The sequence below is a fragment of the Hippoglossus hippoglossus genome, chromosome 21 (genome assembly GCF_009819705.1).
Source record: "Hippoglossus hippoglossus isolate fHipHip1 chromosome 21, fHipHip1.pri, whole genome shotgun sequence".
NCBI classification, from domain to species: domain Eukaryota; kingdom Metazoa; phylum Chordata; class Actinopteri; order Pleuronectiformes; family Pleuronectidae; genus Hippoglossus; species Hippoglossus hippoglossus.
In genome coordinates, this window is record NC_047171.1 from 24,690,930 (window position 1) to 24,706,927 (window position 15,998).

The following is a 15,998-nucleotide window of genomic DNA, read 5'->3' on the forward strand; positions in this document are numbered from 1 at the left end:
CAGTGTGCACAAGCTCAAGTGCTGCTTTAGCTCTTTCATCCGGTTCTCTGTTCCTACTCTGCACAAATTTTCCTTGTATACAGATTTCACAATTCAGGTTCGATTTATCAACCTTGCCCTTGATTGTCATTCCCTCTGTTACCTTCTCAAGTTTTGACACATCATCATAGTTACAGTGAGTATTTCGTGCCATGTTTGAATATCATAACACCCATAACATACATCATCATCATCAGTCACATCATCTTCAGTGTTTAAATAGTAAAGTCTGTTATACTCTTTAATGGCAAATGTTGTACCGTTCTTGTGTATGAGCTGGTTACACCCATGGCGAAAGTTCACTTCAGCTCCGTTGACTGTCGCTGCTTTGACAGAGAAAATGTCCTGTGGATAGGACGGTATGTAGAGCGCACCCTTCAGCGTTGCAGTCACACGATGGCCCTCTGTGTCCGTCAGGTAGATCTCTGCCTCACCTTTCCTCAAAGCGACACCGCTTGTTCTTGTTCCGTCAGCTAACTCTACAAAGTGGTTTTTCGGCTGGAAAGTCTCATCAAACTTCTTAAACTTTACAATATTCGTGATTATGTGTGACATTGCTCCAGTATCCACCATCAGTCCTTTATGAGTTACTCCACGTGCCGGACAGTCATTTATACTGAATGCAAATGAGTGGTCTTCCACGTCAGTTGCTTGTTTTACATCGTCCCTTCTTTTTCGTCTGCAGTTCGTGTCTTTATGAGTGGAGCTCTTGCAAAAACTGCACCACTGTCTCTGGTCTTTACTGCTGCCCACGATGGTACACTTCCTGGCCATATGCCCTTTCTGGCCGCAGTTGTAGCAGGTGATCTTGGAGTTATCTCTCCCCTTCACCCAATTACTTGCCTTCATCACATTGTCTTCACTCAAGTTGGCATTATATTTTTCCGTGCTCTCGTAGCTTCTCAACTTGGTTTTAAACTCACCAAAAGTTAACTTCTCATCCCCTTGTGTAATGTGGATGGAAAATGGCTTAAATGAATCAGGCAACCCCTTTAGAATCATAGCAATCAACAGTCCGTCGCTCAGAGTTTCCTCAGCATTTCTCAGTGCTGTGATGGCCGTTTCTGCGCGGATAATATAGTCCGTGACACTCTCGTTGGACATCTTCACTAGAGACGTTAACTCTGTGTAGAGGCTAATCACGTGAGGTTTCCCTTTTCCTGCGTAATGCTCTCTCAGCATCTGTAGCGCCTTTTTCCCATTGTCCGCTGCCTCTCTCATTATCAATGAAAGACTCTTGTCATCCAGAAACTGAATCAATTCAGCGTAAGCTTCTTAATTTTTCTCACCATCAATGCTGCCGTCGTCTTCCTCACCTGGCTCATCCAAGATGGTCGCTCTCAGTCTGATAAGTCGCATGTGGCCCAAAAACTTTGTTTCCCACAGCTCGTAATTCTTCTCATCTCCGTCAAAACATAAACGGTTCCATCGGTTTCCACCTTCCCTCCTGGACCCATAACCTGTTAGGGTTGCCATCGTTAAGGGTTGAATAACCGGGCACCGATATCCTTGATTCTCGGAGGAATAACACACGCAGCCGTCATCGGTGTTTTACTTGAACCGGAAGTGATTCACTTTATTGCGCACTCTCCAGTTATATCATAATAAAGCATAGACTTCAGTATAAGGGCACATATTAACAGAAAACTTAACACACATAATTAAATGTCCCCCTCTGCCCATCCACTCCAAGCACACAAGCAGACAGAGAGAGAAAGAGAGGGGTGGGGGGGGGGCTATGAAGACCATCATTTACCCCCGAACCCCGACATTCAACGGGTACAACAACAAGCGGAGAAAGCAGAATCGCGGGCTGACCTTATATATACAGTCTATGGGGCTGAGAAATGCACGTCCCGTGTGAACAGCCAGGCGGCTGCGCGCTGGAGAACGGCGCCAAGGCCATGTAGGGAGACTTCCAGTGCCTTGTTACGACACAAAACCCAGGAAGCTCAATCGAGTCGCTCAAGCATGACGTTTCTGACTTAGAGGAACCATAACAAAACGCGCAAGTGTTTTTTTCCCAGAGTTTTTGGGTTGGTAGACATGCCAGATACCCACATTAACGTGTAGAAGCACTAACAAAGTGGAATTTGCATGCTATGTCCCCTTTAACACTGGACGTTCGGCACACAACATTTTCAAAACATAACGTGCACACAGACATAGTCTTCTGCTCATGAGGGCTGAAATGCCTGTACCTTCGTTTTTTTAGCATGCCATCACCAATACACCTAAACGGCTGCACTTCACGGAGATATATGTGGAAAAATGCAAGCAGCGCCGGCTGGGAGGCTTCTTCGTATTATTATTTAATGGCGATTGGCATCCAGCCTGTTACTGGCACCTAGTGGCTGGGAGGTGTTAACATCAATCAAGCTAAATAATACAGGCTGTGTGACGGCAAAACCTTTGAACATTTCTTTAATAAGAAATCGCCTGTGTGCCAATGATTATGGCGCTGCGTGCCAATAGTGGCGATGACGACGGATTGCGTGAGCAGCCTTTTTAAGTTCTGTGTGTGCACTCAGAATTTTCCAAAATCTTGGAAAAACAGGATTGACATTTCTCTTGTTCTTAATTATCAAACATTTCTTGGGGGGAAGAAATGTTTGATCTTAGGAGGGGTGTTATGACTGAGTCATAATGTGTATATGTGTGTGATTTATGGTGTTTATGCTCTCCCTGATGCCTATTTGACCAGATTGATAAAAAAAATCATATTTGTTTGGACTGCAATCTACTGTGGCATTGGTCATCCTTGGGAGTGGGGTGGAGGGGAGCATGGCTCAATGTTTACATAGCTGGACTTTCCAAAATGGGGTAACTGCCCATTCCACAATGCACAAATTGATACGATTGACAAAAAAGTGGCTAGAACCCAACAAGAACAGCTCCGCAGACATTATAAAGACCCTATTTATGGATCGTTATGAAAGATCTCTGCCTTGCTAGTTTCTTACCAGAAATTTACTCCGGCCACAGACTTGGAAGAAGCAGGAGAGCAGTACCAGGTGGACTCAGACATGCTCCGCCAAACCCGTAAAGAGCCTATTGCTTCTGGCCCAGCCCGGCCAAGTGTGTTTTGCCAAAAAGGTCCTTAGCCAGCCAACCGTCACTCTGTCCCACCCAATATAATCTTTTATCTTTTATCAAACCTCTGAATGGTAATTTTCTTTAAAAACAACAGTTGTCACATAAACCTGTTTACGGTCATTTTCTTTAATGGTAAACTACTGTGAACCAAATTACAGTCTCTGTGATAAACACAGTACAACTGTAGGATAATAATAGTATTTTATTTAAATGTTAAATTTTACGGTAAAATACTGGCAGCTGTGGTTGCCAGAAATTCACCGTAAAAAATACAGTACAAATTGCATTACAAATAGAGCGCCACTGTAAACCAAGGGACAGACACTATTAGTGCATTTAAATATTCTCTGTGAAAAATAGATTTAACTGATTCAATAACTTGTTCATTAAACTCTCAAGGCAGTGTTGATGTTTTTGCTGATCTTGAAAAAACGTGTGTGCCCAAGGACAATCTATGGTGGACTGAATAAACATTATGAAAAAATTGTCACTTGCCCTTGGTTAATCAAGAGTAATGATTCACTGAGTCCAGACCTGACTGAAGAGGGGGCTCAACATGGGATAGAGTGTCACACGGACACGATGTCCAAGATATTGGAACTTGAAGTATGTGTTGTCACCAGTTCTGCTTGATGATTGACATGTTGTCCATCAGGTGTTCATTGTAGACTAGGGCTGCAACTAACGACTATTCTGATAGTCGATTAATCTATCGATTATTGAAACGATTAATCGACTAATCTGATTATGAATCACACAAATACTCAATAGCTCTTATTTAGCCATCAGCTTTTAAATTTAGCTTGAGGTTGTTCGCGGCATGTGATGACTGACAATAAAGATCGATACTTCTTTCAAATATGTCTTTTAATAAACTTTGCTGCATATTAGGCTACTATTGGTACAAAAATAAAGAAAACAAGTTTTTGTCCATTTAAAACCAAGGACAGGTAAAGTGCTAATATAAAAAAAATTATTTAAATTCAAGTTTCCCTTTGAACAAAGAACAGGCAAAGTGATATTCATTATTCATTCGGGATAACATTACACTTTTAAACTCGTTAAAAAAAAGTTTTAAAAATCTGCATTCAAACCATATTTTTGTAATGGATTCTAGAATCCTGCACACAGGTATTGAGGGAGTTGCCAAGACAACTCCGTATATATATATATATATATATATAGCAAGCTAGAGGCGAGTCTGCATCGTCTACGTTACGATGTCCAACGTGCCGCCTCTTCAAATGCTCGTGCATAACGGACATGCTCCCATAGAAAGCAAGGTCCGCCTTATAAATATTGCAGGTAGTTTTTTTTCGGGCTATGTTAAGGGTGAAGTTCTCCCATACTTTTGACTTTCTGGTACGAGATGGTGTTGCAACGGACACCGCCATTGGTCTATGTTTTGTCGCTATTGCACATGCGCGACTTTCAGAGATAGGAAGGGAGCGAGATGGCTCGCTCCTCAGCTACTTCCATCAGCACCTCCGGTAAAACAACGTTTAGTTCAGCTGCACGACACGAAAAACAAGCGCTATGACGTAACCAACGAATCATCGACTATTAAATTCGTCGGCGACTATTTTTGTCATTGATTTTTGTCGACTACGCCGATTAATCGTTGCACCCCTACTGTAGACTGGCACTATCCTCTCTGCCGCCACAAAACAAACAAAGCCAAAGTTAGATTGATTCAGTGCTTAAGCATGATGCTTACATATAGACAAACTCACAGCCTTCTGTTGTTAATTGAGTTCCTTAAACGTAATTAGGGCCCGAGCACCTCCGGTGGGAGGCTCTATTGTATTTCGAAGGATTTTTATTTCCCTTTTGGGGCGTTTTCAGGGCCTAGACATGCTCAAATTCTCACCAAAGTTTGCAGGAAATTGAAAACCCTAAAAAGTATTTGAATTCTGGAGTAATTTGAAATGGGCATGGCAAAATGGCTGAACAGCGCCATCTAAGGAAAAGCCCCTCAGTTAGCTTTCACCGATCTTCACAAAAATCAGGACACCTGTGTATCATGACCAGACGCACAAAAAAGTGCACAAAAAACAGGAAGCCCGCCATTTTGGATTTAGTGGCCATTTTCCACATTTTTACTTTGACGAACTTTTCCCAGGGCTTTCTTCAGATCAACTTCATATTGAGGTGAGTGTCATCTAAACAAGATGGAGATATAAACTACCTTGAATTTCCCTTTTGTCACACGCTGTGACCGTGGCGTGGCGTCAAAGTTTGATAACACGCCATCAAAACACAAGGTTGTGTATCTCGGACATATTTGGTCCAATCGACTCCAAACTAGACATGTAAGACAAGAGTCGCGACCTGATGACATCTACACAGAAATCATGACTTAAAATCCCAGCGCCCCTGGTGGTAACAGGAAATGTCTTGATTTTTGCATGTCTAACACTTGGATGTATTCCTCCTCATCCACTGACCGCAACCATGTCAAACTGTGTCAAAAGGGTGTCAAGATATTGATATTGTAGGCATAAGATTACTGTGACTTTTCGTCAAACGCCATATTAATGGCGTGGCGTCAAAGTTCATCAACTCGCTGTGAAACACGATATTGCTGTAACTTCGGTGTTCATGCTTCAGTCTCCCTCAAACTACATTTGTGTAACAACAGCCCCCCCCCCCCTGAAGATATTTATATGGTTTTCAGGAATGGGCGTGGCAAAATAACTGAATAGCGCCCCCTAAAGTGCACCACGATTGGCCTACATGTACAGAAATCGGTAGGGCCATGTGTCTTTACATAACAAACAAAAAAGTCTCTTGGATAGATATGCTAGACAAAACAGGAAGCCCGCCATTTTGACTTTAGTGGCCATTTTGGCCATTTTAGACATTTTTACTTTGATGAACTTGTCCTAGGGCTTTCATCAGATCAACTTCATATTGAGATGAGTGTCATCTCAACAAGATGAAGATAAAACTACCTCGGTATATTTGATTTCATCACACGGTGTGACCGTGGCGTAGAATCTTGATGATTCGCCAAGAAAGAGGGATTTATTATAACTCCTCTGTGCATTGTTCTATCAGCCTCAAACCTCATTCACACATTCAAAGTCCCGCCCTGATCAGATCCATGTGTCAATATTGACTGATCATTACAGCGCCACCTGCTGGCGACAGGAAGTGACATGTTTTATACTTTGATGCACTGCTCCTGGCTGCTTTACAATATACAGCTCAAAAGAGCTCAGTCAAGTCAAAGGACCATGGTCAGAATTGTGACATTTCCTCAAACCGTGTAAACATTGAGGTGCGGCGAAGATTCATCCTTCGCCAAAGGAGAAGATGTTGTCATAAGTCCAGTGTGCATTGTCCTATCACCACCAAACTTCTGTCACATGATCAGAGTCCAAGCCTGAACAGCTCTACACTGTGTGCACAATTATTAGGCAAGTTGTATTTTTGAGGATTCATTTTATTATTGAACAACTACAGTGCTCTCGGTCAATCCAAAATGTTAATAAACCTCAAACCTGAATATTTAAGAAAGTAAAAGCGAGGTTTTGGCTTTCTTAGGAGAATATCTATGTGTGCACAATTATTGGGCAACTATTAGTGTGCAGAATTATGATGCAACTAAATGAAAAACTAAATTTTTCCCATCTCACTTGTTTATTTTCATCTGTTAAAGTGAGAATAATAAACAAACAACTCAAAATTTACAAATTAACAATTCTGACATTTAAAAAAAAAATCTGTGACCAATATAGACACCCTTCTTTTCAATAACAGTAATAAGCCTTCCATTCATGGATTCCGTCAGTTTCTTGATCTGTTGACAATCAACTTTTTGTGCAGCAGCAACCACAGCCTCCCAGACACTGTTCAGAGAGGTGTACTGTTTTCCTTCACCGTAAATCTCCCATTTAAGAAAGGCCCACAAGTTCTCAATAGGGTTTAGGTCAGGTGAGGAAGGGGGCCATGTCATTATTCTTTCATCTTTAAGGCCTTTACTGGCTAGCCACGCAGTGGAGTACTATGATGCATGCGATGGAGCATTGTCCTGCATACAAATCATGGTCTTCTTGAAAGATGCAGACTTTTTCCTGTACCACTGCTTGAAGAAAATGTCTTCTAAAAACTGGCAGTAGGTTTGGGAATTGATTTTGAGTCCATCTTCAACCCGAAAAGGTCCAACTAGCTCATCTTTAATAATACCAGCCCATACCAGTACCCCACCTCCACCTTGCTGGCGTCTGAGTCGAAGTGGAGCTCTGTGCCCGTTACTGATCCAGCCACGGGCCCATCCATCTGGTCCGTCAAGAGTCACTCTCATCTCATCAGTCCATAAAAGCTTTGAAAAATCTGTCTTCAGATATTTCTTGGCTCAGTCTTGACGCTTCAACTTATGTGTCTTGTTCAGTGGTGGTCGGGTTTCAGCCTTCCTTACCTTGGCCATGTCTCTGAGCACTGAACACCTTGTACTTCTGGGCACTCCAGGTAGGTTGCAGTTCTGGAATATGACAGCACTGGAGGATAATGGGTTCCTGGTAACTTCACGTTTGATTCTTCTCAAATCTTTGGCAGTTAATTTGCGTCTTTTTCTCAACACGTTTCTTGCGACCCATTTGCAACAAAACGTTTGATGGTTCTGTGATCACGCCCCAATATCTTAGCAATTTCAAGAGTGCTGCATCCCTCTGAAAGACTTTTTACAATTTTTGACTTTTCAGAGTCAATTAAATCTCTTTTTTGGCCAATTTTGCCTGAGGAAAAGAAGCTGCCTAATAATTATGCACACCTTGATATAGGGTGTTGATCTCCTTGGGCCACACCCTCCCTCATTACACAAATACACATCACCTGATATGCTTAAATCCAATAGGCATTCAAGTTTATACAGCTTGGAGTTGGAAAATATGCATAAAAATGATGAAATGGTCAAAATACTCACTTGCCTAATAATTGTGCACACAGTGTATGTGTCAATATTTCCTCAGTGTCATAGCGCCACCTACTGATCCGCCATGAAACAGGAAGTACTTTGTAAATCCACTCTGATTTATCCAACCAGCCCCTTATTCAGACCTATGATCACAATCCTGACCTGAACAGCTCAATATATTAATATTAGTGCAGGGTCATAGCGCCACCTACTGATCAGTTGGAAAATTAAGTTGTAACATTGTCCAATTGACCCAAAATTCCTCACGCTACATCAGAGCCCCTACTTGAACAGATCTATTAGTCTGTATGTAATAATAGTGATGGCGCCACCTACTGGCAACAGGAACTAAGCTTTGTTTTACAACTATCATTCGATTTACATAACATTTTCACCGTGTTATCTGCAATTGATAGCGTGGACCGTATTGCGCAATTAGCAGGCAAGGATCGACGTCTCGTGACTGACGTAGGAAGTGAAGCATTTATCCTTCCCGCAGTGCGCAATACGCATGCAACGCGGAGCCGTGTGCCAGGTCGCCGATCGCTCTCTCCACCAACCGCGACAGGTCCTGAGTTGCGTGTGCTCGGGCCCGTTCAGTGCTACAACGTAGCCCTAGTTTAATAAGTGTTTTACAGCAGTTACGTTCTAAAGCAAAAAAACTATCCACTGGAAGATGTTGCATTGTTAAGATTTGTGTAAACACACACAGAATTATGACTACTCAGATTTAAACAGTAGACAACTGGAAATATAGTTATAATTAACATGCAGCCATACACTATACAACTGCTTACCTCTAATTAGCCTCGACAAGACTGGTGTCCTAGTCATTGGGTCCAGACTTGACAGCAGGTTGGACAGTCACATACAGACATGGTATGATGTTCAGGAAACTTTTTACTAGGTCTTTTCATCATCGCTGTGGATTGACAAAAAAAAACGATAATAGTTATATCAACACTAATAATACAACAATTTGCATAGTATTTAAACAGTGGCTAAGTTTGTCTCACAACAAATATGAAAAAAAAATTATACGAAACATTAAAGTTAACAAAGAAGGCCATAAATGTTCAAATCTACTGAGAAATCCAGCAGTAAAAGCAACAGAACCAAGGTGGTTTAACTAACCTGTGAACATGAAATGGCAACACTGTGCTTACAAAAAGAGATAAACTTAAGGTCTTCTTTTGTTAAAAGTTCAGTGTGTAAAATGTAGTGACATCTAGTGGTAAAGTTGCATGTTGTAGCGGAATACCCTTCACCTCACCCTCCCCTTCCAAACATGAAAGAGAACCTGTGGTAAACTTCACTTTTCACAAAAACTCAAAGGGTGTTTAGTTTGTCCAGTCCGGGCTATTGTAAAAAACATGGCTGCCTCTGTATAGAGTACCCACTCCTGATGTAAATATAAAGTATTTCAATTCTAGAGTAAAGAAAACAACAATTCGTACAATTTAGATGAAACACACGAGTGAAAAAACTACTATTATTTTATATTAAATTTCTGCGAATAGATCCCTTTCACCTAAATCTTACACACTGAATCTTTAAATGAACATACACTTAACTGTACAACCACTTACCACTGTTTATCCTTGACAAGACTGGTATCTGATCAGAGGCGTAGACTGGTGGGACAGCTCAGATGTTGCTTAGGTCCACATGAAGTAGAACCACTGGTAGAACTAATAAGACCTGAAAGAAAGTAAGGACATATAGTAGTATAGTAGTCATATATGGAGGAACACATACTAACTTGGGTCGTTTGCTGCACATCATCCCCAATGTTCATTTCAGATCAGAAACTCACCATTTCCTTGGTGTCCCAAAAGCCAGCATGTTGTTCCCTTCACCTACTGTGAAGTGTCTCAAAAGCATTCAAATAAAGGCTTAGATGTTCTTCACAAAGTTTTATTAACTTGACTGCATGGATAGCCATGCAGTTGCTGTCAACCTAATCAGCAACTGTAATTGAGTGGCTGGGTGAGGGGGAAGGAGAGAGTGAGGAGCGTGATGAGGAAGCTGGAGAGGTCAACACTGGCTCGTTGCAGAATTCAGTGCTCTGTCCTGTAAAACAAAAATAATGACATTAACAACGTGTACAGAGTGATCTTTTCTCTACTAAAATAAATTTTGGCAAAATGTATTTACTTGTCTGATTCCAGGCTGCCACCTATTTTCTGGCTTGAATTGGTCTTAGTACTGAAAGAAGATCAGCTTCCTGGATAAAGGAAAAATCCTCAGTGGTCTCCAACCCCAACGATTGCAGTCTCCTCCAGAATTTCTAGACTTGAGCCTGGGAGGTCTGGCAAAACCTTAGTAATGGCACTGCTGAGGATGTTTTGCTCTGCATCATCCATTTCTGATTTCTAAGAAAGAGTCAAGTGAGCTCAATTAACACCAGAATGACAGCCCAAGACATTCATTAGTGTGACAACACACTGTGCTTCAATGGAACCATTTGATATCCATCCTTCATATAAGATGGCAATGGATAGAAATCAATCAAGTCATTGATGTTCAGACACTGCATCTTTTCATTGTCTTTTAGAACTGTGTAAAGATGGTACTGGGGAAGGAATTCTGCTACGTGCTTTGACACCAAAAAATGAACAGTGTCATTTTTTATCAAAATAAGCACTAGTTCACCAAACTCCACAGAGTCCATGCTACCTGTGACAAGGAATTGTCCTTTCTTCTAGGACAGGGGTCACTAACAGGCGGACCGCGGTCCGAGTCCGGACCTAGAAGCCGTCCCGTACGGACCCAGACCTACAGCCAAAACAGAAGGTTATGATTTAAAACCTGACGGGGCGCTTATATTTGTAACCGGCGCAGCTTTTGTAGTCTTTACGGTAGTGGTTTAGCGGATGAGGAAACGCACAGATTTGCACAATTGCATGTGAGTTAAGCCATCCCACGTGATACCACTCAGCCAATCAAGTCTGTGCATTCCAGGCGGTAAACATTGTAACTCTACAGTGCAGACAGATGAGAGAGTTAGAGGCAAGTTACACATGAAAAGACGGTAGAAAGAAAAAGAAAGATAGAGATACAGGTAGAGAAAACAAAGGGAGAGAAACAGAGGAGTGAGACGGAGAAAGTTGAGAAACAGAGGAGTGAGCCGGAGAAAGGGAGAGAAACAGGAGTGAGACGGAGAAAGTGAGAGAAACAGAGGAGTGAGACGGAGAAAGGGAGAGAAACAGAGGAGTGAGACGGAGAAAGGGAGAGAAACAGGAGTGAGACGGAGAAAGGGAGAGAAACAGAGGAGTGAGAGGGAGAAAGGGAGAGAAACAGAGGAGTGAGACGGAGAAAGGGAGAGAAACAGAAGAGTGAGACGGAGAAAGGGAGAGAAACAGAGGAGTGAGACGGAGAAAGGGAGAGAAACAGGAGTGAGACGGAGAAAGGGAGAGAAACAGAGGAGTGAGACGGAGAAAGGGAGAGAAACAGGAGTGAGACGGAGAAAGGGAGAGAAACAGAGGAGTGAGCCGGAGAAAGGGAGAGAAACAGAGGAGTGAGACGGAGAAAGGGAGAGAAACAGAGGAGTGAGACGGAGAAAGGGAGAGAAACAGATGAACAAAGTGGGGGAGTGGGATATAAGAGGGGAAGAAAGTGATTCTAAAACTGTTCAATTGTTAAGATGTGTTGAGATTTATTATCTGTAAAATTGGTTGAGACTTTTGAGTCAAGATGTGAAACAGAAAAAGGGAAATTCAAGCTTTTGCTCCCTTTATTTTATTTTTCTGAAGTTAAGCCCTTTATTTGAACATGCACAATTTTCACATTTTATTTATTTTCTCTTATTTTGAAATGCAGCCCTACTTTTATTTAGTTAATGAGAGAACATTATACATATCTGCAATCATACATATATGTTCAGTTCTTTGTTACGTGACAATAAATATTGTCCAAAAGTTTTTGAATCGTACTGAATTCATTTGATTTGACAGTCAGGTATTTAGTACATGCAGATGTTGATACAACTACTAGGCTACTTAAATATATATCACACTAAATAGTTAGACATTATGATCTTCCGAACCTTTGCTTCAAGAAATTTTCTCTAACTGGACCTCTTTACATTTTAGTTGAATACCCCTGTTCTAGGTGGTTGTGTGGGGTGAGCCCACCTGCAGGTGTTAGAATTGAACTTTCCGAGAGACAATGTATAATTGTGTATGATTAAATAGAAATTGCCACCACAGATCACATAAACTAAGCCTCATCCTTCCAAACACGAACATAACAGCTATGGGCGCTTGTACTGTGAAAAGTTTAAGTCCCAACGTAACTTTATTACACAATGCCCTAAGCCACTGCTTTTCACCCCCACCAGGGGGCGTCAGGGGGCGCGCGGAAACTGTAAGGGAAAAGGGGGGACAATGTGGCAATAAAAATAAAATTATTAAATTAAATATGTGTTTTAGATGTTATTAATCATTGCATATCGAAATCTATGTGTCCTTGGATGCCAATCTTTTTTTTCTTTTCATAAAAAAAAAACCACACACCGCTCAAGCCAATCAGAATCGAGCAGCCGCTGCATCAGAAAGTTGGTCCAATTAAGCAAAAATGGACACATTTTTAAAACGAAAAAGATCCGACATCCAGACTGAAGATGACTCAGCTGCAAAACTGCCACAACCACGGAATACCACCTTGGCATCTAAAACTTGGAGGTATGAAATCTCTTCTTCCATTTGCCACCACATACCTCTGCGAGTCTGGCTTTTCTACATCGAAGGTATTTAAAACAAAGCACAGAGCATGTCTGCAAGTGGAGAATGACATTCGTCTGGCACTGACAGCCATAAAACCTCGGATAGATAAACTGTGTAGGAGCCACCAAGCCCACCCCTCCCACTAGTGAGGGACCAGGTATACACACAGAGACAAACATACTTAAATGACGAGCACTGTTTATAACGGAAGAGGGACACTGAATGTAATGAATATTAACAAAATAGAAAAAACAGAATATATATATATATATGTTTACGGTTAATATTACTGTACAGAAATGACAAGGAATGTTTGTAACAGATATAAGACAGATTATTAGTTATTACAAAAAATAAGGGAAATATATTAAGAAGCTATTTGTTTGATTTGAGAAATTTGCCATTATATTGCACAAAAAAGTTTGCAACTGGGGGGTCCCCGCCAGAGCCTTATGCTATATGGGGGTCCTTGGCATGGAAAAGTTTGGGAACGCCTGCACTGAGCAACATATATGTGCATCTTAGTGTCTTCTTACTCTAATCTTTTCTGCTTCTTTAATTACTCATATTTAACAACTGCTGCCACCTAGTGGATATAACATGCAGTAGCATCTGATCACAACAATAACTAACAGGGAAATGTCTACTTAAAAGATTCTCTGTAGTGAATTAGATGGATAATATAAGTTTTTCAAGATTTTATCGAATGCAGTTATCCAAAGTCAGCAATTCTGCTCTGTTAGACAGGATCCACCAGTTTTAGAACAAATAAATGATTTCAGTAAATAGTCAAGTACCATTTGTGGCAATGGGTAGTTAAACTTAACTGCAGTAAAGACACAATTAGTTTGAACACAAATGTACAAAACAAGAGAGCAACCAGTGCTTTTTATTAATAAAAAGTAGGATGCTTTTGAGGTACTCTCTAATAGTATATTAGAACAGATTCACAAACACTACCAGTAATAACAGCTGAAATGAGCTACAGGCTCCAATTCAATTATGATTTCTCAGTAAAAAATGCAACTGTGTGAGAACCATGTCCAAAAAGATTCTACTCTAACTGATAACAGACAACGTAAATAAAAGTAAATTGGAAATAGATGTTTCAGAATCACAGTGTTCAACAGCTGCTCTGTAAAGTGTCAGCAATACCACAGTAAAATAAATGAAAAGCTTTTTTAATTTTTTAACGGCTCCATTTCGTAGCTCTCACCAATAAATTCATTTTACCGATAGGACTTATAGTTTTTGAGTAACAAGCATTTGTTTGCGGAGAGCGCTAGAGTGTAGAAATATCTCCTCCCCATTGGGTCCCATGTTAATTTTCGGATGACATTTTTGGAATAACCACTACGTTTCTAAATTGCTCGCACGGCCTCATTTTTTGACTCTAACAAATAATATAGATATCTGCTTGTTCATCAAAGTCTTGTGATTCTCACGGTGTTTTCATCTCACATATAGGAGTTATAGATTTTGAATTAGAGCATTTTGTTCGTGACGTACTCCCAAGGTCCAAACTGTCACTCGCTCTCTGTCACAGGTGCAGAAATTAGTGAAGTTACACACGCAGAGAGAGGGGCAGGGGGCGGGGCCAAAGGGTGAAAGTGGGTCAGTGGGAGAAAGGAATCTTTATATTTACTACTTCAAAAGTGTTGGTCAACACTATATGTAGTGTGGTGGGTAGAGCAGAGGGACAGAGACTCAGAGGTTGTGAGCTCAAGTCCAGGTGAGAGCAGACATTGAATTTTCTTTGTCTTTCAGAGGGGGTCTCAATGTTGACTAATTGTTACAGCGCCACCTAGTGGTCAGTGTGAAAGTGAAGTTTGAGCAATCGACCCCAAAATTCTGTCATGATCAGAGCCCTGACCTGAAGAGACCTATGAAGCTCATACGTCTCTATGAGCTGTGTCTGCAGTGTTAGTGATAGAGCCACCTACTGATCAAGTCTCTCTCTCTCTCTCTCTCTCTCTCTCTTCCCAAAAAAAGGGTTAGGGTCTGTCTGGATCCGGCAGCAAGCATGGCACCCATTCGAAATTTCTCGGCACGAGGAATTTTCTAGTTCGTATTCTTATTCTTATTAGGGCCCGAGCACCGAACAGTGGGAGGCCCTATTGTAATTGAAAAGATTATTATTATTATTAGGGCCCGAGCACCTCCGGTGGGAGGCCCTATTGAAATTGAAAAGATTATTATTATGGGTTAGGGTTAGATTATTATTATCGACAGGGACATGTGTCTTTTCATAACAAACAAATAAGTCTCTTGGCTAGATATGCTAGACCAAACAGGAAGCCCATCATTTTGACTTTAGTGGCTATTTTGGCCATATTCCACATTTTTACTGTGATGTACTTGTCCCAGGGCTTTTATCTGATCAACTTCAAATTGAGATGAGTGTCATCACAACAAGACGGAGATAAAAAATAACCCAAAGATCGATTTTTCGTCACACGGTGTGACCGTGGCATGTCGTCAAAGTTTGATTACACGCCATTAAAACACGAGGTTCTGTATCTCGGACATTTTTGTTTCCAATCGAGTCCAAACTAGACATGTAAGACAAGAGTCCCGACTTGATGACATCTACACAGAAATCATGACTTAAAATCACAGCACCCCCTGGTGGCAACAGGAAATGTCTTGTTTTTTGCATGTCTTCCACTTGGATGTATTCCTCCTCATCCACTTACTGCAACCATATCAAACTGTGGCAAATGGGTCTCAAGACATTGATAATGTAGGCATAAGATTACTGTGACTTTTCGTCAAACGCCATAATAGTGGCGTGGCATCAAAGTGAATCAACTCGCCGTGAAACATGACATTGCTGTAACTTCAGTGTTCATACTTCAGTCTCCCTCAAACTACATGTGTGTATCAACACCCCCCCCCCCCTGAAAATATTCATATGGTTTTAAGGAATGGGCGTGGCAAAATAACTGACTAGCGCCCCCTAAAGGGCAGCCCCGACACCACGATTGGCCGACATCTACAAAAATCGATGGGGACATGTGTCTTTTCATAACAAACAAATAAGTCTCTTGGATAGATATGCTAGACCAAACAGGAAGCCCGCCATTTTGCATTTAGTGGCCATTTTGGCCATATTCCACATTTTTACTTTGACGAACTTGTCATAGAGCTTTCATCAGATCAACTTCAAATTGAGATGAGTGTCATCACAACAAGATGGAGATAAAAAACTAACTCAA

At 41.2% G+C, this 15,998-nt stretch overlaps 1 long non-coding RNA gene across 3 annotated transcripts; it reads right to left on the reverse strand.

The window, feature by feature from the left end:
* Positions 1–4,766: 4,766 nt before the first annotated feature.
* Positions 4,767–9,890, reverse strand: LOC117754524. 3 transcript variants are annotated; one of them, XR_004612447.1, is made up of 3 exons: positions 9,643–9,777; positions 8,851–8,975; positions 4,767–4,789 (listed from the first exon to the last, which is right to left on the reverse strand). It is a non-coding gene; the product is annotated as an uncharacterized LOC117754524 (long non-coding RNA). The 3 variants fall into 3 exon arrangements; XR_004612445.1 differs by having other exon boundaries at positions 4,775–4,787; positions 8,844–8,975; XR_004612446.1 differs by lacking the exon at positions 4,767–4,789 and adding an exon at positions 9,870–9,890 and having other exon boundaries at positions 8,763–8,975; positions 9,643–9,754.
* Between the last annotated feature and the right edge of the window lie 6,108 nt (positions 9,891–15,998).